We start from the raw sequence: 25,263 nt of genomic DNA on the forward strand, positions 1-25,263 counted from the left end.
TAATTAACTAATTTTTTTGCCTGTTATTTCTTTCTTGTTTCCATTCTTTCCATTCCTTTACTTCCAAGCTCGGTACAGGATTGTGCCTTTTTCCACCTTTTGCTGTTTCCTTTATTCCATTCATTCCCTTTGTATTTGTATGAATAAATGTTCCTCTGTCCGGCTGGACATTGGAAGACTAACCGTAGTGCTCATTGTAGTCTATGTAGAAATGCTTTCACTATTTACTCTTATGCTAAGGACCTTTGTTCTTTAAAATAAGTAATTACCCGAGGTCCTTAGGCTACCAGATCGGGTCCCCTTGTTATTTTTTCTCGTACCCCTGGCAGGACACTTAGGCCAAGACAAGACCTATCATCGCCTGGTTACCCAATTCTATTGGCCCAAAATGTGAGCAGATGTAGAGGCCCACTGCAAGTCATGTCCCATGTGCCAAGCCAGCGGAAAAAGTGGTGGGAAGTGCAAGGCTCCGCTACAACCCTTCCCCGTGGTTAGTACCCCCTTTGAGCGGGTGGGGATCGACATCGTGGGACCACTGGACCCCAGAACCGCCCAGGGCCACCGTTTCATCCTCGTCCTGGTGGACCATGCCACCCGCTACCCCGAGGCCATTCCCCTCCGCACCGTGACGGCCCCCGTGGTGGGCCGGGCCTTGATGGGGATCTTCTCCCGCGTGGGGTTCCCTCGCGAAGTTGTGAGTGATCGTGGCACGAACTTTATCTCCAAGTACATGAGGTCCTTGTGGCAACAATGCGGGGTGTCATACAAATTCACCACCCCATACCACCCCCAAGGCAATGGACTAGTCGAACGATTTAACCGGACCCTCAAGGGAATGATCATGGGCTTAGAAGAACCCCTTCGCCGGAAATGGGACGTCCTCCTCCCTTGCCTCCTGTTCACCTACCGGGAAGTTCCCCAAAAATCCCTGGGGTTCAGCCCATTCGAATTACTCTACGGACACGCTGTCCGGGGACCCCTGAGCCTGGTCAAAGAAGGCTGGGAGACGCCTCCCCGGGGAACCCCTCCTGATGTATTCCGCTATATCCTGGCGCTCCGCAACCAGACCCGGAAGTTCCGGGAGCTCGCCGAGGCAAACCTCGAGGCTAGCCAAGAAGAGATGAAGCGCTGGTATGACCAAAATGCCACGCTGGTCGAGTTTCAGCCGGGCCAACAGGTCTGGGTAATGGCCCCGGTGAGACCCTGCGCCCTCCAAGACAGATGGACTGGACCCTTCAAAGTGGTCGAGCGGAAGAGCCAAGTCATGTATCTAGTGGACATTCAGTCTCCCCGGAACCCCCTCCGGGTCCTCCACGTGAACCGCCTCAAACCCCACTTCGTGAGGACGGAGTTGAGTTTGCTCCTGGCCACCGACGATGGGACTGAAGAAGACACAGAGCCCCTTCTGGACCCCCTGTGTGCCAAGGAGAAAGATGGCTCCGTGGAGGGGGTGAGGCTGTCGTCCACCCTCACCCCCCAATAGTCCGACGACTGCCGCCAGCTATTGAGACAATTCACAGACCTCTTCTCCCTCACCCATAGGGTCACCGACTGGTGCGTCCATGACGTGGACACCGGAGACAGCCTGCCGGTCAGACACCGAGCCTACAGAGTCCCTGACCGGGTCCGGAGCTGCATCCAGAAAGAAGTAGCCAAGATGCTAGCCCTAGGGGTGATTGAACCCTCCGACAGCCCATGGGCCAGCCCAGTAGTACTGGTCCCGAAAGCAGCAGCCCCTGGTGTCGCCCCCGAACTGAGATTCAGTGTGGACTACCGGGGACTCAATGCGGTCACCCCAGCGGACGCTCACCCTATCCCCCGCGCAGACGAACTCATTGACCGCCTCGGGGCCGCTCGCTACCTCAGCACCTTCGACCTGACCTGCGGATGCTGGCAAATTGCGCTCACCGAGGGAGCCAAGGAGCGGTCCGCCTTCTCCACTCCGGATGGGCACTACCGCTTCAGAGTCATGCCTTTTGGGATGAAAAATGCCCCGGCCACCTTCCAGCGGCTGGTGAACCGGGTGCTGGCTGGGCTAGAGGGGTTCAGGGCAGCGTACCTAGACGACATTGCAGTATTCAGCTCCCAATGGACCGAACACCTCCAGCACCTCCGACAAGTACTGACGACCCTGCGCCAAGCAGGCCTAACCATCAAAGCCAGCAAGTGCCAAATAGGACAGGGCTCGGTGACCTATCTGGGACACCAGGTAGGAAGCGGGCAGGTCACCCCCTCCAGCCGAAGATCAACGCCATCTTGTCCTGGGAACCCCCCACGACCCAAACAGAAGTCCAGGCCTTCCTAGGCCTCACCGGTTACTACCGGAGGTTTATTAAAAACTATGGCAGCATCGCCGGCCCCCTCACAGAGTTAACCTCCAAAAAAACACCCGAAGAAAGTGCAGTGGACTCCCCCGTGCCAAGAAGCGTTCGACGCCTTGAAAGCCGCGATATGTACCGCTCCGGTACTCAAAGCCCCCGACTACTCTCAGGAATTTGTGGTTCAGACAGACGCTTCGGAGCACGGCATCGGGGCAGTCCTCTCCCAATTCAACGACAAAGGCATAGATCAGCCCATCGCCTTCATCAGCTGAATGCTACTACCTCGGAACCAACGGTGGAGCACCATTGAAAGGGAGACCTTCGCAGTAGTCTGGGCCCTCAAGAAGCTACGGCCCTACTTGTTCGGAACCCACTTCCGAGTTCAAACGGATCATCGACCTTTACGGTGGCTGATGCAGATGAAAGGAGAAAACCCCAAACTGCTACGATGGTCAATCTCCCTCCAGGGGATGGACTCACTGTGGAGCATCGCCCCGGGGCTGACCACACCAACGCCGACGGCCTGTCCCGATTCTTCCGCTTCGGCGAGGAGAACCCCCAAGTGGATGGGGAGTTCTCCCCGCCTTTCAGCTGGGGGGGGGGGGGGCACGTGTGAGACCGGCCTCGTGGCGTGGACCCTCCTGCCCAGTAAGCAACCCTGCAACCACCCCTGATCCACCCCGGTACCACAGACTTCCGGCCACCATGGCCCAAGAAACCTGATGACCGGCCCCGGCCCCAGCAAAACCCAAGACACTACCCTGCATGCCAGCCAAGGGAGAGAGAAAACCCCAAAGCAAGACTGGGAGGCGCCGTCTCTGTCACACCTCGGATCTCCTTCCCAAGGAGGGTTTCGATCGACCACCAGGCCCCCGGTGAGCGGTCGCCTCGCATGCTGGGCGTCTGGATTCCTCCCAGACCCACCTGAACAGATCAAAGGGCCGAGCGGCAGGAAATCCCAACACACCGCCCCCGGGCACCCAGACCCCTCTCTGCGAGGACTCCGGACTTCAAAGAGGAGGGGGAGTATAACAAGGGGTGCTGGAGGGACAGACCGGCAGAGAAGACCTGACCTCCGAGAGCCCTGCTGACCTGGTCGCAGCTCGCCCGACATCTGAACCCAAGGACGCTACCGGAGCCCTGCTGACGCTGTCGCGGCTCCTCGAACTCTGAAACCATCTGAGCCCTGCTGACGCTGTCGCGGCTCCTCGAACTCTGAAACCATCCGAGCCCTGCTGACGCCGTCGCGGCTCCTGAGATTTGGATACCACCTGTGCCTGCTGAGAGACTCGCGGCGTTTCTATCCAGAAGGAACGGCAGAGATTGCCGAGTGCACCCGAATCCCCCGGCTCGAAGATTGAGAGCTGCGCGACGGATACTCCACAAGAGACACTGACCCACAGACTGTCCCGCTACCCCACTACCCCCATCACGACACCACCACTGCTGGTGGCATTGCTTTATCGGCTGTATCACGGATCATAAAGATCCCCGGAACTTATCGATAAAGAATAATATCTCTCTGAGAACTACTGTGTGGTGTCCCTCTGTCGAATAGTGTGAGCTCAGTGGGTACGATCCTAGGAACGAGACCCTTCGAGGAAGGGCCTCTTCACCAACGCTCGGCCTAACTTAGGAAAGGTGGGTCAAAGGGTGGTCAGAAACGTATTCCGAAGCCGCCCGGAGAACACCCTTCCAACATTTGGTGGCAGATGACGGGAAACGGCTGACGCACTACAGAACAGGGATGTAAGAAGAAACCACCATGAGTACCGCAGGAACCAACACAAGCCCGACGTTCCGAGAGGACCGATTGGAATATTACACACATCGAGAACTAAAACAGTTCTGCAAAGACCTTGGAATCGCTACCACCGGATTAAGCACTAAAGAAGATTTCCAGGAAGCATTGAAAACCTGGATCAAGGCACGGGCTTCCCCGCCCCAACAGCAATAATTATAAAAATGTAACAAAATGTTGTACCAAGACAAGACCAGTCCTTCAAGATATACAACTGGAATTGTTTTATTTGATTTTATTTGTAGATGGTTCCTATCTGAGAGACCATCAAGGAATTCTGAGAGCGGCATATGCGGTTTGCACAACCGCATACATCGTTGAAGCATCGTGTGACTTCCGCACAAGTGGCTGGATTAATTGCAATAACAAGAGCAGGCCGCATGGCCCATGATTTTAGTCTTACAATCTATAGATACTAAATATGTTTTTAGAGTGGGCCATGATTTTGGCCAGCTATGGTGACAAATGGGTTCTGGACATCCCCTGGCACTCCAGGAAGGAATAGGCCAGGAATTCAGCACGTTTGCTGTGTGCGCTTCAGTTACCTAAGGAAGCTGTGGTTGTGACGTGTGCAGCACATACAAATGGAGATGACGTAGTTACACTTGGTAACTGATATGTTGATGCGGTTCGTGAATTTTAATCTTAAAAATGGTATTCACCGTGGGATCCAAAAGTTAACAATGAGGTTATGTCATCTAGTTATATATATTTTAAACTTCATCAGGATCAATTCAATTCAATTCAAATAGACTTTATTCGGATTTCAGAAAAACCATCCATAAAAGCACAGAAACAAAACTTTTAAAATACACATTAAATACTACAATTTTGGGCCGCAACTTATTACATGTAAGAATATAATTTATAAAAACAACAATGAAAACACAAATGTCCTTCTGACTGGGCTGTGCGTAAGACCATCATACAACAATATATAAAATTATGCATTGAAAATAGCTATTAATTTTATGAAGGCAGAACAGGTGCAATGTATTAAGTTGAACAAATCATGCTTTAAAGTGCAAAGTGAATGTCTAAACAAAATTAATCGATTTTCAACGACCTGCGTGAACGTACAATAGCTTTAAGAAAGCTACTAACTCTAAAAATTAATTCATCTGATCCCAACATTAAAAAATGTCTATAGGCAAGGTTGTGGTCAATCAAGTCATATTTCCTACAGTATGGAATTAGATAATGCCTTGTAAATTTCATATAGAAACCACAGCCAAAAATAAAATGGAGCATACTCTGGGTTCCACCATGGTCACAAGGACAATGTAATTTTTCCGAGTTTTTAGAGTAACCCAGTGGAAAGCAGATAAGGTTTATGATGCTCCTGTCCCTGAATCTAAATAATAGAATCCTGTTCCATCTGCCCAATTTTTTACATAGATAGGGCTGGGGTGACATCAGGGATTCAATATGTGGTCCCCGGATTAATAAGTAATCGATTGTAGATTGTTTCACGGAGTCTGCTCTTTCCCTTTCATTGTGAAAATGCTGATAGAGTGCCCTTCTCACCAAGTTTTTATGGGAGCCGTCAATCCGGTCAGGGTATGTAAAAAGATGACCGTAATTGACACTCACAAGGCTCCTTTCTACCGCATTGATCCATGGGATTAGACCGGCGTTCTCACTTTTCAGACAATCTAAAATAATCTCACGGGTCAGGGAAGCTGCCGGGTTTTGCCAGATCCTTAACCAAAATAATGCAGGTCTCACTCTTATAAAATCCTCAACATATTGCAGTTTTAATTCATTGTGACATACAAGGGTCGGTGCACTAATAATTCCCCCCAAGATCTTTCGACAAAATCTATTCTCTTCTCTCTGTAGTTCTGTACAGTTCGAAAACCCCCAGACTTCAGCACCATATGTTCCAGTTGGTAGACATTGAGTTGGGTAAATTTGTAGTAAGCTAAGAACCACATCGGCCTGGCGTGGTTGGCGTAGGGAGGTAATAGAATTAATCGATTTTGAAAGTTTGTTTCTCCCCATCGCAACGTGTGGTTGCCACGAGCCGCTATTAGAGAATAACAGACCCAGGTAAGGAAAAGTGCAAGTGCTTTTTAAAATGTTTGGACCTATCACAATCTTTGAGATTTTATAATTTTTAGGGCCGCAAGTCATTATAAAAGATTTGTTGAAATTGGTGCACAAACCTAAATCGGACATATAATTAACAAATCCCGATATTAGAATACGCAGAGCATTCGGGGTGCGGCCCATAAGGACCGCATCATTCGCGTAGAGTAACGCCGGGATAGGTTTCTTATTGATAATTGGAACGTCCTTAGTCAAATTGCATAGGGAATGAGTTAATTCATTGATGTATAAAATAAAAAGCAAGGGGGCCAAGACACAGCCCTGTCTCACCCCCTTGCCAATTAAAATCTCATTTGAAACCTCACCGTCGTTGTTTAATCGAACTCGGGCTTTCAAATTGCGATGGAGGTTGGCCAAAAAATGGACTAAGGGTTCATCTAAACCATAATTTAAAAGAATGGACCATAAGCGAGAGCGATTAACAAAATCAAATGCTGAGCTTAGGTCCATAAAACCAAAATACAAAGGGGATTGTTTAGCTCTCGTGTATTTGGCCATTATGAGGTTAAGGTTTAAACATTGTTCCACCGTGCCAAGCTTGCTCCTAAAGCCAAGCTGACAGCGGTGGATAATAGAATTTTCGTCTGCCCAGGTACTTATTTTATCAAATAGAACCCTACCAAGGACCTTCAGGGTGTTGTCGATCAAGGATATTGGTCGGTAACACCCCGGGTCCAAACTATTTCCCTTTTTAAAGATGGGTACAATAGTACTACTAGACCGTGTCGAAGGGATGGATTTCTTACTCAGATTATTAAAAAGGCTACAGAGTAAGGGGGCCCAAAAGCATGTATTTGATTTTATCTGGTCGATGGACAAACCATCCGGACCAGGGGCCTTATTGCCGGCACTATTTGCAATGGCTTCCTCCACCTCCTCTAATGTTATGACTATGGTACTATCTGGGAAATTATCCTCAGTTGAATCTCCAGCTGCAGCATAAAGCTTTGAGAAATGGGTAACCCATGACTCTCCTGTGATATTACAATTTATCGGGGTGATATTGCTTCCCAGGGCTCTCAAGCTTTTTACTTCTCTCCAGAAACCAGTCGAATCTTTTAGGGCAGTAGTTTTAGTGAGATTATCCCAATGGCTTATTAGGAGCTCTTCAGTTCTGACTTTTAAAACCTGTTTGTATTTGGAACGTAATGAACTGACGAGGGATACATCTCGGGGTTTAGCTTCCAAAGCTTTCCTAAGTTCTCTATTGGCCCTCGAACAATTAGTATCAAACCATCTTTGATTATTTATATTATGTTCTATTACTGGTCTGGAGATTGCCCTTTTTATGACTATACATAAATCACAGAAGGATTTAGTAATATCGGGGCCACCGAGTGTTAGGCAGTTGGAGATCAGCAGAGGATTATTCTTAATCACATTAGTTAGGATCTCTCGATTGTCAATCCCTCTCCAAACAATCCTAATCATATCTGTAGATACAGTAATATTTTGAACTCCAACCTCATGTGGGCCTGCAGGTTTTTTAATAGATTTAAGATGGATTACTAATGGCAGATGATCGCTATATGGGCTGCTGACAACCTCAGATTTAAGTAGCACTTCGCTAAGGAGGGAAGAGGTAAACATATAATCAATCGTGGTTAAGCTACCACGGCCAATATACGTGGGGGCCGGTACCTTTCCCTCAGCGGTTCCACTATAACCCATGACATCGTCTAGGTCTCTGCTATGTAATAAATCCAATAGTTCAGAGCCTCGTCTACAGGGCGGAGATGTAGAATGAATATGAGCATTAAAGTCCCCGCCAACACAAATACCATCAAATTGACCAAACTTTTCTCCATTCGCAACTTCGTCGATGAACTTAAACAATTCTAAAAAGGTGGGGTTAGGATGGTTAACAAAATCATTATTATAAAAATTTATAAAACAGATCTTTAACCTTGCAACATATTTCACGGCTATCAAATATTTACTAACCACGTGTAAAGGTTCAATTTTCACGTCCTTAGAAATTTTTGCCCAGATAGATAGACCACCACTTGGTCGCCCCAAGGCGGGAGATGGTACAATAAGATTATGGCAAAAGAAACCCTCCAATAATTGAGTGCATGTGCACCATGTTTCTTGTAACATTACCACATCAAAGTTACTTATCCAGGTAACCCATTCTTTGATTTTCATCTTACCTGGAAGCCCAGCAATATTCCAACTGATGACACTTAGAGTATCAGTTGATGGAATAGTGGTGGAAAAAATAGGGGCCATAGGAGGGTCGGGGCAAACTACGTGTGGGGGAACTAATCCATCTGGGCAGGGTTTGTGAATACATATGGGATTTGCCGTATCCAGGGGCACTGAGCTGATGACCTTATCCAATATAATAGGAGGTGTTAATGGTTGTCAGTCTAGACTTCCTAAGTCCGATAGGGCGGAAAATCTGTTAGATATAGGGATGGTATTAGAAACCGTTTGAAATAGTCTGTGAGGGGGCCTATAAAAATAACCCAGTGGGCGAAGGCTTATTGCAGTAAATGGGCTAGCATGGGTGTTGTGTGTCCATGAAAAATCTTACAAAGTTCGGATGTCTAAAGTTAATCACTATACAGTCCCCACTGATATTTTAGTGTTGTGGGCCCACCCAACTTACCCTACGAGTTAATATAATCTCATTTGAGATGTCCCATCTTGCCCCTTTATGTTTAGTCAGCCAGTCGATACATTTATTGTGTAATTGTACCCATGACTCGCTTTGGCCTTCTTTAAGAGCAGGTACGCCTGCTAGCACTAAAACATATGGGCAGGCTTCTGGGGGTAAGTGGAGTGGCGGCCCTAGATTATTGGTGGGTCTGTTTCTTACTGATGTACCTCCACTAATGCTTACGCCATCCAAAGTAATGCCTGTCCTGTCTATTAAGGAGGCTAGCGGGGTAATGGTAGCCTTGGCATCCGAGATTGAAGTTCCAGTCCTTACTGTTCCTTCTGCACCAGAGGGATCATGATCTGGGCCCATAGTCAATATGGGTTGGATGTTGGCTGAGGTGCTGCTAGGTAGAACAGTTTTGGCAACAATTGGGCCTTGCATATTACCACGGCCAGAATCAGCAACGGCGGCCGAACCCCCCTCCCTCAGACCATTACATAAGGATTCCAATTTACTCATAATTTTCTCGCCTCGAACAACATCTAGGCTAATAGTGCCTTTCCTTTTGATTTCCTCTTTTTTGACAAGGTTTTCAATTTTGTCCAATCTCTTAAAAACAGTATTAAATTGTTTAGCTATTTGAATTTCAACTTGTTTAAAAATAGTATCAACAATAGTTTCTATCAAATTGCCATTAAATTTAGGTAAGGTATTTTGATCGATGGACTCAGTCTGAGTACTGACTGTATTATCACTACTCTCCTTAAATGGCATAGAAACCCCACAAATGCTTTTGTCCGTGGCTGGAGACTCTAATCTACGTGTAAGGGCGGTAGGTCTCTCAGATCCTTCATCCGATGGTAATGGGGAAAATGGTAAGTCCTCAGTGGCACTTGATATAACTATTTTACAATCTTTGTCTTTATCTTTGTTCCACATACTCTGTGGGGTAGGTTGATTTCTACAACGACCTGATTGTTTCCTTTTATTTATTAGACATTTCACTGGGCCTCTCTTGCATTTCTCCCTTATAGATTTGTTGGAGCATGGCATTTTATCTGGTTCAGGCTCCGCTAAACAGTCGGTTACAGCAATAGTCGGCAAACTAGTTATGTCGATAGTAGAAATTAAAGTGTCAACATGGGTGGTTGGTTTAATAACCGTTACTGTAGGGGAGAGGGGGAGGCCCAGATTAGATAAAGCCTTAGGAGATTGAGAACATAGCAAAGTGGTGGTGGTAGGGAATCCAGAAGACAGTCTGCGTTCAGTATCAGCAATCTCGTTGGTGACCATAGTAAGGGCATTGGCCAACAGTGTATCTATCGATGTAGACGACTCAATAGGGACAGCAGTGTCTACAAATGTAGTCTTTGTCGTACGTTTCCCCATGTTTTCAGTGATTACCTGTTCAGCCTGTAGATGCAAAGGGGGTGGCCCAGCCCTGCCTCCTCCTGCCCCGGACGGCCACAGACGGCCCGCCCTCTGCCCGGGCTCAGCCCGGCGCCGCCCGCGACGCGGAGGGAGCCTCAGCTTAAGTAGCGCCTCCGGGCGCGCTGATGACCGGCAGGATGTCCTGTCAGAAGCAGGGGATGGCGGGAGCTGTCGTTCCCCCCAGCTGCGGCCACCGGGTGAAAGTGGCGGCGAGGGGAACAAACAGCGTTGGTGTCCCGCGGAAGTTTGCTGGCTGGCTGCAGGTAGGTTCGCTGTCCTTAATGCCGAATGGATTAATTGCAATAACAAGAGCAGGCCGCATGGCCCATGATTTTAGTCTTACAATCTATAGATACTAAATATGTTTTTAGAGTGGGCCATGATTTTGGCCAGCTATGGTGACAAATGGGTTCTGGACATCCCCTGGCACTCCAGGAAGGAATAGGCCAGGAATTCAGCACGTTTGCTGTGTGCGCTTCAGTTACCTAAGGAAGCTGTGGTTGTGACGTGTGCAGCACATACAAATGGAGATGACGTAGTTACACTTGGTAACTGATATGTTGATGCGGTTCGTGAATTTTAATCTTAAAAATGGTATTCACCGTGGGATCCAAAAGTTAACAATGAGGTTATGTCATCTAGTTATATATATTTTAAACTTCATCAGGTGTTACATTTTATGTTGTTGCTCTGTAATGTTGGTAAAGGTGATTCAGTCAGTGGAGGTCACCAATGTCAGCGAGTCCCTGTCTGTGAATGTGAAACACACAGGGGCCCCAGGTGCTGGTCTTAAAGTACAGGGACTGGTCCTTGTAATAGGATCTGTTTAAACACCAGAAGGTGACAAGAGGGATGTCCTTTCTGACCTATCAGAGCTCCTATATGCTGTGGGTGTAACAACGATGGTAATAGGAGGAGACTGGGTTGAAATGCTGAGCCATTGTCAGCCCTTTGCCCCTCGGCAGCATCGTCTCAACGTTTGTACCACCTCCTCTATAAAAGAGATCTGCCAGAAATCCAGTCTGTGGGGGTCAGAGGGCAATCAGAAGTTTACCGGGCCATAGTTGTATCAAGGAGGGGTGTTTGCTTCCAGTGCCCCGGGGCCTCCGTACTCTGGGCCCCCAAACTAGGGACCAAGCCCCCCTTTTAACTCCTGGCTCTCAGAATAACAAGACAGAGCAGCCAAAAGCTTATTTGGGGACCACATGTATGAAAGGAACAAATGGGGGAAAGAAACTGCACCCTGACCCTATTAGCGCACACTTTTTACATCCGGTGTAAACATAGGTCTATATTTTGACACTGAAAGGGCATGGGAGTGTAAAACTTTAAGAAGTTGGCTAGTAGTGTGGTTTACCCGGCCGTATCATGCCTGTTAGCCTCATTGATGAATGCATAGTGAAGTAAACGCTAATTTGACAGCAAGAGTATAGGAAAGGAAAGGTTTTAACGTCTCACCTGTAAGGGGTCTACGGTCTGAGGTACATGGATGTTTAGAGAATGCCTTTATCTACAGATCAGTATCTGTTACAACAGCGTAACGGTGTCAGAGACATAGCCAACAGTCCTGGCTGGCCACAGCTCCGGGGTACTAGGATGAGTAACCACAGGTATCAAGAGAGGGAGCTCCTAGCGACAGGCCGACATCTCGCACAGCACAACAGCAATTTACGGGCTATATCCATTGGTATGCACGGGCAGGAGGTTGTGTGACTGTGAGGTCAAAAGGTCAGAGCTCAGCAGGCACACGCAGTTACTTTCTTACTGTGGTCGATAAATGAGTTCCAGTAAGTTGGGTTTTTGACACACACCTGTAAGCTGCTTTTGTCTGGAATGGAACAGCAAAGTTTGGCGGGCTGGGTTCTTTTTGTGTGTGATAACAAGGGTCCACCTGACGTAAATTCCGAAACAGGGGAAATTAACTAAATGTAAATATCAAAGTTGGGGAAGTAGACAATAGTCATGGACCACCATACTACATGTGATAGACTTGCATGCTACCGCAACCAGTAGCATTATAAAAAAAAAAAAAAAAAAAAAAAACCCTTTTGCGCTCACATACAGATTTATAAATATAATGTATTTCCCTATGCGCATTAGAGTAACGCTATGAATGGTGATCATGCAGACTTCCACGGAACGGGACAACTGTCAGGCGTCTGTAGCTGCGCAGGGCTCCCTCGGTTATGTCCAGGTCTTTTATATTAACCGAGCACTCATGGGACACTTCACCACTATGGTCGGGAGCAGGGGGAGGTGTCACTTTGCATCCAGCATCTAGGTCAAGCAAAGAGTTACGCCCAGTGTTGAGTGAGTGTTAAGGTTACCTCGTCGTTCATTGGGGCTCCTTAGGGTAGGACGACCTAGCGGCAAGGAACAGCTAGAGTGGTTTACGTGTGCTCAGCGATCAAAAAAAAAAAAAAAAAAAAGATGCTTCGCGGGCCTTGGCTCACACGGAAGTGGGCTAAGATCAGTCACATCACTGGTGCCGTGGCCTGCTCTGATGCCTGGCACTGGGGTCCCAGGTTCTTCTGAAGGGCTAGGCCTTCAGATGCTGAAAGGATGTCCGTTGTTATTTACTCGATTGTTAAACGATTGGTTATTTCCTGGGTCATCCGTTTCCTGGGTCATCCGCGGGTGTAGAGCTTTAGGCGCTGGTTGTCTTTCCATCGGGTCGGTTTGATGCGGGATGGTGGTTTTTGGGGCAGGTCACAGGCTGCTTCCTCTCGCTGTGTTTGTTCTTCTAGGTGTGGTCGGGTCAAGTGACGGAGGAGAGCAATCATCGCGTGGTATATCTGGGCATGATAGAACGCCAGGCAAGATTGTAGCGTAGGCAGATAGTGGCACTTATCAGGGAAGGAATGTTGGTCTCAATGGCATGCCGCCATGCAAGGGGACCATGTACCTAGGTCACGTACATCAGGCAGTGACAGGTGAACAGGGACCATGTGTACTAGAATATCAGGAGTGGTTCCCACCACGGTCGGGCAGATGGGAAGCTGTCATCTTGATGCTCAATGGATACCCTTACTCCATCACACCTATTGTAAGCTGAGGATGCCTGTTGACGCTGTAGACCTGCTATTAGTTAGTACACTCACTGTTGTGCCTTGTACGCTAGGACACATGTCCTCCATCACACACATCTTCAGACCACACTGCCCCTCCTCCCCCCCTCCTTCCTTGGAGCAATAGGGTTCCAAATACTTGGGGGGTGGCAGGCTGGGACAGAGGTTGGTGGCGAGCTCCCACATCATTCGGTAGGAGGATTTCGAAGAGTCTTTGGGCAGGTCATTGGTCGCTCCTCCCGCTGTATTTGCTGTCATCTTATTCTCACTGGAAACCCCTACTCCTTCACACCTATTGTAAGCGGAAGATGCTTGTTGACACTGTTAGACCTGCTATTAGTTATTACACACTCCTGTGTGCCTTGGCATGGTTTTTTTTTTTTTTTCGCATCAGGGTCAGTTTGGGTTACTGGCGAATTGTTTGCTCCAGGGCTGAAGCAGGCGCTTCTAGAACAGGACTAGATTGCTTAGGCCAGGCGGCAGGACAAAGGTCTTTTAGACACTGGCAGACTGGTGCAGGCTGCAAAGTAGTGCCATTGCAGAACATTGATTTGTCAACATTCTGCTAGGAAATGATGAGCAGCAGTAAGGTATTGAACGTTGGTGAGAAATTGTTGTGGGTTTCGTGCTCAACAGGAGCAAGGGAATTGCATTCGGTTCGCAAGCTACAGGTACGGTCTACAGCACCAGAAACTGTAAAGCTGCTATGTTCGCCCGGGACCGGGCTGCCAATGTCATCTGACTTTACATCCAGCCACTAAGTGTGCAAAGACATACTTGCGATGGTGCAAGGGGCACTCGGCAGTAGAGTTAGTTGAGTGTCATCACACCCCGATATAACGTCAGTGATAGAACGTAGGTTGTGGCCACACACGACCAGGCACTCTAGGGCAGCTGGGGCGGGAGTGTGCCAGTGCCAGGAGGGTGCGGGTTGCCTGGTTAGGGCGGCTGGTTTGGAGGGAACACTAATACAGAGCACATTTTGCATTCATAGAAGGCTGAATTGATACTTTTATGGCATGGTGCCAGTTGCTTTAGTTATGCGCATGTTTCTGGGCTGCGTCAGGAACATTCAGAATGCAATGCTGGTGGTTAGCCTGTTTCATGCTGTTCAGAAGTGTTTTAGCTCAGGCTTGGCCAAACATGGGTCATAGGCCGGTGGTCTGCGCTGGGGTTCATGTTAACAATCAGGTGAAGCAGCAGAACGGGGGCATATGGTCCATATGATCAAGGGAAACCCCGGGGTAACACTCTGATAGCCACAATTTAGCAGGAGACTAATTGGCTTTCCCAGTATCCAAAATAGAGAAGAATTTTACACGTTGGTTCTCCTCTGTGGGCACCCTGTCCTGTCTCTCCCTGGTATACTAGCAGCATTTTGGGAGGGCAAGGGTTTACAGTTGGTGGTGACTGATGGAATATGATGGGCGTACTCCAGCTGAGTGGAAGAGGAAGTAAGGGCGCTTGCAACGCTTACCTCCTCTCGCATTGGCACTGCCAGGCAGGAGTGTCTTGTCAAAGGGATTGTTCTTTAGCCAGGCAAAGGCAACTTTGGACCATCGCCTATTCAAGGTTTAAGGTCATTTCAGTCAATTCCACGGGGGATTTTAGAATGGTTGGGGGAACCTGTCCGGATGGTACATGCTGGCCGTCGGCCCGGTTGGGCGGAGACTTGTTTTGGCTGGACCTGGGAGAAGTCCTAGTTTAGGCATGGATCTTTTCCTACTGGACCTAGGGGAAGCGTTGGCTGCAGCTGGTTGTAGGGAAATAGGTCTACCTTGGTGGGGGGCCCTGGTAGTGACGGTGGCCACTCCCAAGGCTGTGGAGGAGTTACAGGGCGATCCAGGGTCTGCACTTACCAAGGGGTACAGCATGCAGCAGCACCATGGGGTGCTAAGCCAGGATACCCAGGGATGTTTAGCGGGTCCCCTGGAAGAACGACGGCGCCCCGTTAACCGAAAGGCGGTTGTGGGTCTGAGCAACCGGGGGCTGCCATTTATGCTCCGCCCACCCATCACGGGGGGGCGTGGTGAAGCATGTGGACTGGTGGTCCACGGATGGGAGGGGTGGACCCTCCCAATATTTGGTATACACCAGTTGGCGTTGCCATGGTGACTCTAGGCTTATCAGACGGGCAGGCGGCATAGGGCTGGCCTGCCCTGGGATCGCCCGTAAGATAACCCACCTTGTTTGCATATTGGTTATGCTAATAAACCTGCAGCAATATTTCTCCACTTACATTACAGTGTCGTGTGTTTTTATTTATGCACTTATGTCTTATGTGCTTTGTGATAACTGTTGCCGATATTGGCACTATGTAAGGCTGCCCGGGGGGGGGTCGCGCAGCGGCCCGCCCCTTGGAGGGCGGCCGCCTTAGTGCCACAGGAAGGCACAGGGGTGGGAGGTCGAGTCCCTGGGCCAGTCCGGGGGAGACCCCAACAGATAGCTGTTTCCGGCGAGGGCGGGCAGGAGACAGGGGTACTTATACTGTCTCCGCCCCCTCCTCGTCCTCTTGTCCGCTCGTTCGCCTTGCCCGCCCCTCCGCTTACCCGGCGTCCGGAGGGACAAAAGGGGGGGGGGCAGGTTTTTTCTAACAATGTTACTTTGTGTTGCAGGAGGAGTTACAGGGCGATCCAGGGTCTGCACTTACCAAGGGGTACAGCATGCAGCAGCACCATGGGGTGCTAAGCCAGGATACCCAGGGATGTTTAGCGGGTCCCCTGGAAGAACGACGGCGCCCCGTTAACCGAAAGGCGGTTGTGGGTCTGAGCAACCGGGGGCTGCCATTTATGCTCCGCCCACCCATCACGGGGGGCGTGGTGAAGCATGTGGACTGGTGGTCCACGGATGGGAGGGGTGGACCCTCCCAATATTTGGTATACACCAGTTGGCGTTGCCATGGTGACTCTAGGCTTATCAGACGGGCAGGCGGCATAGGGCTGGCCTGCCCTGGGATCGCCCGTAAGATAACCCACCTTGTTTGCATATTGGTTATGCTAATAAACCTGCAGCAATATTTCTCCACTTACATTACAGTGTCGTGTGTTTTTATTTATGCACTTATGTCTTATGTGCTTTGTGATAACTGTTGCCGATATTGGCACTATGAATGTTTCATGCCTGCCCACGCTGCAGTCGTATCCTAGCTATTTTTAAAAGTTTTCTCCATTCGGTTCTTTCAAATTGATGATGTCAAAAAGGAACAATACAACAGAGAATGCCTACAAATGTGTGTTTACTTGTTTTTAACCTCATATGTTTACTTTTGTAAAAAACACACCGCAGAGGCTCCTCCTCCGCTCTCCCAGAATGCTGTGCGGGATTCTTCGGGGTCTGCGCCCCTCAAGGCTGCTGATGTCCCATTGCTGCTCCATGGCCCTGTGGGCTGTGAGAGCTGTGGCGGTGCTGCCCCCTGGCGGTCACCCTGTGCATCTGAAGATACCTGGGAAGAAGCCAGGGTGCACCTGAGCTGGTCCTCCTCTGTGTGAACCAATCAAATGTCAGGACTGGGGTCGGTGCTGTTAGTAGGGTGAGAGGGGGTGTGACTGGAGCCCCCTGGAGGGCAGTCTGGGGCCTGTGACAGGTGCAGAGGGTGTGGATCAAGGAAGCAGCTGGGAGGTAGCCAGGTGAGGAGACTCAGGAGTGAAGGGGTGCCCTGGGGAGAGGGGCGGGCCTTGTCTGGCTGGGGAAGGGAGGGGGGGGCAATAAGAGGCAATGCGGGGGCTGCTGCTGTCCTCTTGCCCTGGGCTTTGTGTCTGGAGAAGGTCCAGGGTTGTAAATAATGAGACAGTGAGCAGGTGGTTGAACAAATCATGACCCCTCATTCCATCGATTTGTTTGTCAGGAGTGGGGTGCATGTTACCCCATTGATTGTCAGACCCTGAGGGTGGCAGTGTGACTTGAAGTGTAGAGACTCTGAGAGTGGAGTCTAACAGGTTAGACAGATCACAGAAACTGAGCTGTGCCAGCGTCATGCAGTCTCCCATATGGTCTAGCGGTTAGGATTCCTGGTTTTCACCCAGGTGGCCCGGGTTCGACTCCCGGTATGGGAAGATCGCTCATTTTACTATAGGAACTTAATAAACTTTCTCTTATTTCCTACAAACCTAAAAGCCCCTAAATATTAATACATTTCCCTTCTTTCTCTTCCGCTGCTATCAGTCTAAAGCCCTTTGAAGTTCGCACGACCCCACAGCTCTTGTTCCCGCCACAGCCCTTACTGCACAGGTGCTGTATATTAATGACCCGGAGGAATGAACGTCAGATTAATACTAGGAAGCGTTATTCGTTGTTTGTCTTTTATTTGCACAACAAAGAGTACAGGTTATATATGAATAGCGCGTGGATTACAAAGCACCAGTTTCCCGTGCTCTCACCGTGGAAAATGCTTGTTTATTTCCTGCTCCGCCCGTGCTACTGAAGAGGCGGGTTCAGACTCTGTTTCTGACATTAATCCCGTGCCTTGTGTTTTAGAGACTGTTTTATGATATTAAACCTGCTCTGTGTTGATTTCTAGAAGATTAAGATGTAGGAAGTTTCCGCATTACACCAACTCAGAGCAAGTGAGAGTACTGCCCTAAAAGGACAGTTTAATGCCCCAAATGTGTCATTTTCCGTGTGTTTGGGTAAACAAGTTTGTTGTGTCGTGTTTTAAGGGTTTAATTTTGAAATAGACTTCTTTCGTGGCGCGTTTAACATACACTGCTGACCAATGGAAAGTCTACAAGTGACCGACAGCTGCAGCCTGTGTCTTTAGATGACGTAAATGTGACCGTTACAGTGCGCGGGCGGTTCCATGGTGTAATGGTTAGCACTCTGGACTCTGAATCCAGCGATCCGAGTTCAAATCTCGGTGGGACCTGAGTTTTCTTTATTATTTTCTTCATTTGTTTTTATAATATTCTAGGTATTGAGCAGTGACCAGAGAGGTCATTTCTCTCTCTCAGATGACCCCTCCCTTCCTGTTTTCATCCTCCTGGTCTCTGTGGACATATATACATTGGGGCAGATTTACAAGCCCCTTGCGCCTCATTTACGCCGACGTTGCGTCACTTTTGTGACGCAGCGGCGGCGCAAATCCTGCGCCATGGTTCCGGGTACTTACAAGGTGATGCATCTGGGAGATGCGTCACGTTGTAAAGACCTGCTCCACATGTAGGCGTTCTTGCGCAAGGGGGGGGCGTTCCGGCGCAGGAATGCCTCCTAAAAGTGGCTGAGTGAAATCTACAAGATTTCCCTCAGTCACTTTTAGGCCCATGCTGCGTCAAAACCCTGCGCCTGCCTGAAGCAGGAGTAAGGATTGACGCAGCATTAACAAGATAGGGCCCCCCAGAGCATTGCTGGAGCTGCGTCGCGCTTGCGACGCAACTCCAGCAATGCGCCACTTTTACGGCACAGATGCGTCACACATCTGTGCCGTTTTTGCCCCATGGTGCGCCTCATTGTAAATGCGGCGCATCCATGGTGGCGGAGCTGCGGCGCACAATAACTGGCGCAACCCTGCTGATATGCAGGGATGCGCCAGTTATTGTAAATATGCCCCATTATCTTTAGGCGGTGCTGGGCGTCACGTGATGCTCCACACGGGTGGTTTATTATAATTCCTGTGTCTGTGTGGACACCTTTCTCCTGTGGCTGCACAGCAGTAACACGCATAGTGTGGACTTGACTCCACGCCGCATAACTCACAAGGAGACACACAAACGGCAAACCAGTGTGTAAAAGAAAGGCTTTAATAAAGTATTACGAGATATAAATTAGAAATGTTCTTTCTTTTATTCCTGCACATTCTTGGTAACTACCCAACATATGAATTCCACCAAAACTGTTGGCCAAAAAAACTGAAATTGAATCTGTTCCTCACGTAAAGCGCTCTAATGGCAGTGGGCCAATGATTACGCTAACCGTAAAAATAAGGTAGCCGATGCATCTAAAGCAATATTTTCATTGGAAAATGGCCCTGGGCCCCTGATGGACGGATCAGGCAGAATAGACTTACCCATGACAAAGAGAGACACTGGGGCATATTATCAAGACACGGCGTTACAATTATCGCTGCTTTAGCGGCAGAAAACTGCTGCTAAAGCGGCGATAATGGGCTTGATAATATGCCGCAGAGAATTCCAATAGAAGCCCAGGTTCTGGTGTCAACATGGGATTCTATGGGAATTCTCTGCGGCTTATTATCAAGCCCATAATCGCAGCTTTAGCAGCAGTTTTCTGCCACTAAAGTGACGATAATTTTAACGCTGTGCTTGATAATATGCCCCACTGTCTGGAGATGTCAAGACTGACCGTCCCCTAGCAACCCATGGAGGATGCTACACCCTGTAAAAAGAGAATAGGGGCTTATTTACAAGCACCCTGCGCCGCCGGTGCGTCACTTTTAACAAGGGGCTTGTAAATAAAATGTAAATACATATTTACCATGTGTGTCCGAGGAACAGGCTGATGTATCAACGCTTTCTACTACCAGCGACACCCCTACCAAGATTCACGGAAGCATCCATTATTACTAATGACATATCATGACATGACCCAACTGGAGATAGGCAGGGGCACTCATGACGTATGAATCTGTCGTTTACAAACTTCCTGCACACAAAATTAAATTCCGATCACATTGGGCAACATATTCAGACAAGAAGGAGAGTTCGGTGGATTCAGCACAAACATTATGGGCAGCGGGTAAAGCCTCCCTGAGAGGGGAGACAGTGAAAGAAACAGAGATTGCTAGAAAAAAGGTGAGGGTAGCCATCAAACAGACAGAAACAAAAATTATCAGAATAACAGTTGTCATGGAAAAATTTGAGTCATTTGTATTCCTAAAATTATGAAAAATTCCAAAAATATTACGCAAAATTGTTTGAGGTGCCAGTTCGGCATTTTGCACATTATTTTCATGAGAGGATGTATTTTGCGCTGTAAAAAGTAATGCAGCATTGCCTGCGATGCAAATAGCATGCACTTGTCTTCTGTTAGATCACATTTTTGCGTTCCGTTGGATCACGTTGTTCCCAAAGGTGCCACAATAGGATTTTTATCCAAACACAATCTCAATTACGTGATGTGACATCATTATTTAGTCTCATGCATTTCACATAACAAGCCAGGCCATACGGCCACCTTAGCGCCGCGCACGGCTGAAGGCTGTGCGAGGCGCGAGGTGCGAGGTAGGCCTACTAATGTATGGTAATAAAATATTATTTACGTTACAAAACATTCTAGAAATTCCCTGAAAAAACAAAGGTTAAAGGGATGTTATAGTTATGTCAAAATATCAGTTAAAAACGCCCTCGCAACACACTGTTTATGACCTCACATATTACATCACTCATGACAGGTTCTATCACATCAATGATAACATCACTGATGACATCTGAACTGACATCATAGACGACAACACTGTGCATGGCGGGTGCGCAAGTTATAGGTCCTTGAGTGAACTATAATTAGTGAATTTCTGTGTCACGTTAACCTTTGTCTTTTCTATGAATATATAAACAATATATTACATGGGATTCTGTGAACCCTGTATAAATGGATGTCACTACTTTCTTTAAAATCAGCATCTTGTGATACACAAAGTTACAGTACATAAAGAGAAGATGGCAGAACTCAACTATTAAAAGGTTATTACAGTCGAGCTCTGACGTCATAATGCCTGCTGTCTGAGCACTTCTTTATCTCTTATATATTACCCAGTCACAGATGCCCCTGGGTAGTTATAGTTAGGTCTACTGTTGCATAGGAAAAGTATTTTTGGTTTGCTTATAAGTTTGCTGAATCTTTACAAAATTTAAATAAAAAAACTCATCCACTTCAGCTCATTGAAAGGTGGGTCCCAAAACATGTTTTCCCTATTTATTTTTTAATAGGACAATGGAACAGTGATACCGCAAAACCTGAAAAACAAAATTACACCAAATTTGGCAGAAAGCAAGATCTTGTGTCAGAAAGCGTAATTTTTGTGATTTTGTGTAAATCTGTTCAGTAGTTTTTGAGAAATTGAGGTTACAAATGTAAGTGTATATCACATCCGAGGAGGATTCGCGGAGCAGACAGATCCAGAGATAATATCTGATTGGCTGCCACAACATCAAAAAAAGATGTGTCTGCAGCCATTTTAGGACTTGGGGACTGAGGACCTCATTTATGAAAAGTGACGCATCACTGCGAGAAAACAACGATGCGTCACTTTTCATTGCGCCCTCCTTGCGACACCAATGATGCGTCATATTTACAGTATGATGCATCATGTCGCAAGGAGTTACGGATACGTAAGTATTTCTGACGTATCTGGAGGCACAAAAATGATGCATTGCTAGAGTGTGTCACAAAAGTGACGCAACTCCAGCAATGGGTCATTACACATGGGCAAGTCCCATGTGAAATGTGCCTGTGTCAGTCTTACGCCTGCCGTGAGACAGGCGTAAGATATTGACGCATTTGCGTCCTAGAAATTGCACAGTGAAATAGTTTCATTGGCCTCTTTTCCTTTCTTGGTCATGTTTGTTATTTTCCCTTCCTTCACCCTTGTTTCCTCTGTTACATACTCCTCCTCCCCTCTCCCTCTGCCCTTCCTAGCTTTATTCTTACATCCTTCTTTTCCCCTGCCTTCTTCTTCTCCCATCTTTCACTCTCCCTCCCACTCCTTCATTGCTCTTTATTTCTGCCTCTCTTTATTTTCCATTGGTTCCTTCGATCCACTTTGATCTGCTTTAATTCACTATTTTTTATTTCTGAACTAAAAAACATTAATTATAATAGCATTCACTAATGTTAATTTCATACAATTTATAATTGACAACAAAAGACATCTGCCGAAACCCGGGATCGAACCAGGGACCTTTAGATCTTCAGTCTAACGCTCTCCCAACTGAGCTATTTCGGCCTCGCTGATTACCGAGCTGTGACTAAAGCTCGTGAAAACACCATGAACGTTCTGTACATCACTGAAGAGCTCAAAGTGCTTCTTCCCATGTTCACGGGTCTCAGCGACAGGTTCACGGGTCTCATCCCAGGTTCACGGGTCTCCTCCCAGCTTCAGGGGTCTCATCGCCAGGTTCAGGGGTCTCACTCACCCCCATCACCTCCACCCTTACACTGACAGAAGAAGCCTCGCTGGGGGTCGCGGCTCTCCTGCCAGCAGTGAAGACCAGACATCAGGCGGGCAACTAGAGCAAAATTTCGGGGGGGGGCTGAAAAAGATTTCGGGGGGGGGCTGAAAAAGATTTCGGGGGGGCTAAGTCTTCCAGCCATAGGGAGAGTGGCTGTAAGAAGGGGTGAACACACAACAAAAGCCTCATTGACGAGTAAATGGTCTTTTAAAGACCTGTTAAGTACTCGGGTGCGGCTGCAATCAGACGGACGCCAGCCCGCGAGGCTGTCTCAGCCGGGCTGACGCACATGACGGGGGTCTCATCCCAGGTTCACGGGTCTCCTCCCAGCTTCAGGGGTCTCATCGCCAGGTTCAGGGGTCTCACTCACCCCCATCACCTCCACCCTTACACTGTCAGAAGAAGCCTCGCTGGGGGTCGCGGCTCTCCTGCCAGCAGTGAAGACCAGACATGGAGCTGGCATTTTAAGCAGTGACGTCATCAACACCGTGACTCTTCCCAAAGCGCAACTAAATCCGAGCAGATAAAACTGCACCGCCCTAACCCCGGCCCCTCCCTTCCTGGTGCCCCCCAGAGAGACCTCAATCACTCCCTCCACACCTATTACCTTCCGGTGCACCTCTGATCAGCCCTTCCACACCGACCTCCTTCTCACCAGGGTCTGTTCGGTGTCTGACCCGTCAGACCTCAATCAGCCCTTCCACACCGACCCCCTTCTCACCAGGGTCTGTTCGGTGTCTGACCCGTCAGACCTCAATCAGCCCTTCCACACCGACCCCCTTCTCACCAGGGTCTGTTCGGTGTCTGACCCTTCAGACCTCAATCAGCCCTTCCACACCGACCTCCTTCTCACCAGGGTCTGTTCGGTGTCTGACCCGTCAGACCTCAATCAGCCCTTCCACACCGACCCCCTTCTCACCAGGGTCTGTTCGGTGTCTGACCCGTCAGACCTCAATCAGCCCTTCCACACCGACCCCCTTCTCACCAGGGTCTGTTCGGTGTCTGACCCGTCAGACCTCAATCAGCCCTTCCACACCGACCCCCTTCTCACCAGGGTCTGTTCGGTGTCTGACCCGTCAGACCTCAATCAGCCCTTCCACACCGACCCCCTTCTCACCAGGGTCTGTTCGGTGTCTAAACTGTCAGACCTCAATCACTCCCTCCACACCGACCCCCTTCCCATTCCTGGTGCCCCTCTGAGCAGGGGCGTAACAAAGGCTTACCCATACTGGAGGGGGTCCCTTTAGCATATCTTGCAGGGGGGTCCCCTCACGTTTAGTTACGCTACTGCCTCAGAGAGACCTCCATCACTCCCTTCACTCCTATTACCTTCCGGTGCCCCTCTGATCAGTCCTTCCACACCGACCCCCTTCTCACCAGGGTCTGTTCGGTGTCTGACCCGTCAGACCTCAATCAGTCCATCCACCCCCTTCTCATCAGGGTCTGTTCGGTGTCCGACCCGTCAGACCTCAATCACCGGGTGATTCGGGCGTCACCTCTCGGTGTCACCGGCCTCACAGATGTCTTACCTCTTCCTTCACTAGGTCAGCCCTTCCCTTTTATCTCCCCTCTCCTCCGCCCCCATGTATGCATGTGTATAGACATGTGCAGGGGGGTGGGGCCTGCCCTGAGCCCTGCTGCTGGTGTCTCACAACCCCCTCACACTCCCCTGGGTGTCTCACTCTCGTGTGCACGCCCACGGCTCACCCTGCTGAGCCCCAGTGTGATTTTAACGCGTTGGCAGCAGACCCCATGTAATGTTCATTGCACGTAACATCCCTGCCCCCTCGCTGCTGATGTGGCGGGCGCTGCCTCCCCGCCTCCTCCCCCCTTAAAACATCCTCCCCTCCCCCCCCCCTTCCTCCAGCTGTTCCTGCGGATGTCACTTAGCTCTGGGCTCAGATTCTTACTCTCAGTGGGGCAGGTCTCGGATTCAAATCCAAAACCACCCAGGTTTTTCCCAAATCATCTTTCCTTATTCCTCTCTTTTCCATTTCTCGAAAAGTGACTTTAAACATGAGTGAGTTTAGGAAAAAGAGCTGAAGGGCTCGTCCGGGATTTGAACCCGGGACCTCTCGCACCCAAAGCAAGAATCATACCCCTAGACCAACGAGCCTGCTGACAGGTGTAGGAATCCTATGTAATTAAATATAGAGTACCCAGTTCTGTATAGTGCGTATGTATTTTTATTTTTACATGAAACTCCGCCTCAGACTCCCGAAGGACTCTCCATGCCAGGGCCTCCTGACCCAGATAATCTGCTTTTACCAAATACCTGCTTCTTTTTATCCAAAACTGCAGAAAGGAAACGCCCACCACCCACCTCCGCACAGATTACTGTGTGAGAGGATCACACCTTGAGTCTGTCAAGTTTATAAAAGCTCAGTCCTTATTTCACCCGAGCCTGAAGGGCTTTTATGAGGAAGATACAAAAAGGGTTCTTTCTACATTATCAATGGGTCCGCAGCAGAGGTGTTGCGTATTTTTGGGCTGATAAACACCACACTAGTCTGATAAAGACCAAAGACAGTACCTGGTTGTGACATCACGGTATGACACTAATGAGAGATAACGCCCGGCCAGGAAAGGGGCAGACGGTGTTTGCTCCAGAGCAGCGTGAAAGGGCATCAGTGTTCATGGAGCACATATAAGTGCAATGTCTGCAGTCTCCGCCAGGGGGCGTCTACTTATATCAATCAATCAATCAGGTGTTTGTTAAGCGCGACTACTCACCCGTGAGGCTCTCAAGGCGCTGGGGGAGGGGGATTTCGCAGGTTCCAGTCCATCAAGGAGGCGGTCTGTC

General features: G+C 48.8%; 3 non-coding genes across 3 annotated transcripts; 2 read left to right on the forward strand and 1 right to left on the reverse strand.

Moving 5' to 3' along the window:
- The first annotated feature begins 17,321 nt into the window (after positions 1 to 17,321).
- TRNAE-UUC (transfer RNA glutamic acid (anticodon UUC)) lies at positions 17,322 to 17,393 on the forward strand. Its single transcript has one exon. It is a non-coding gene; the product is annotated as a tRNA-Glu (tRNA).
- Positions 17,394 to 18,130: 737 nt separating this feature from the next.
- Positions 18,131 to 18,202, forward strand: TRNAQ-CUG (transfer RNA glutamine (anticodon CUG)). Its single transcript has one exon. It is a non-coding gene; the product is annotated as a tRNA-Gln (tRNA).
- A 3,959-nt stretch (positions 18,203 to 22,161) lies between these two features.
- TRNAF-GAA (transfer RNA phenylalanine (anticodon GAA)) lies at positions 22,162 to 22,234 on the reverse strand. The gene has a single exon. It is a non-coding gene; the product is annotated as a tRNA-Phe (tRNA).
- Positions 22,235 to 25,263: the final 3,029 nt, after the last annotated feature.

Source organism: Triturus cristatus, chromosome 4_1 (genome assembly GCF_964204655.1).
Source record: "Triturus cristatus chromosome 4_1, aTriCri1.1, whole genome shotgun sequence".
Taxonomy (NCBI): domain Eukaryota; kingdom Metazoa; phylum Chordata; class Amphibia; order Caudata; family Salamandridae; genus Triturus; species Triturus cristatus.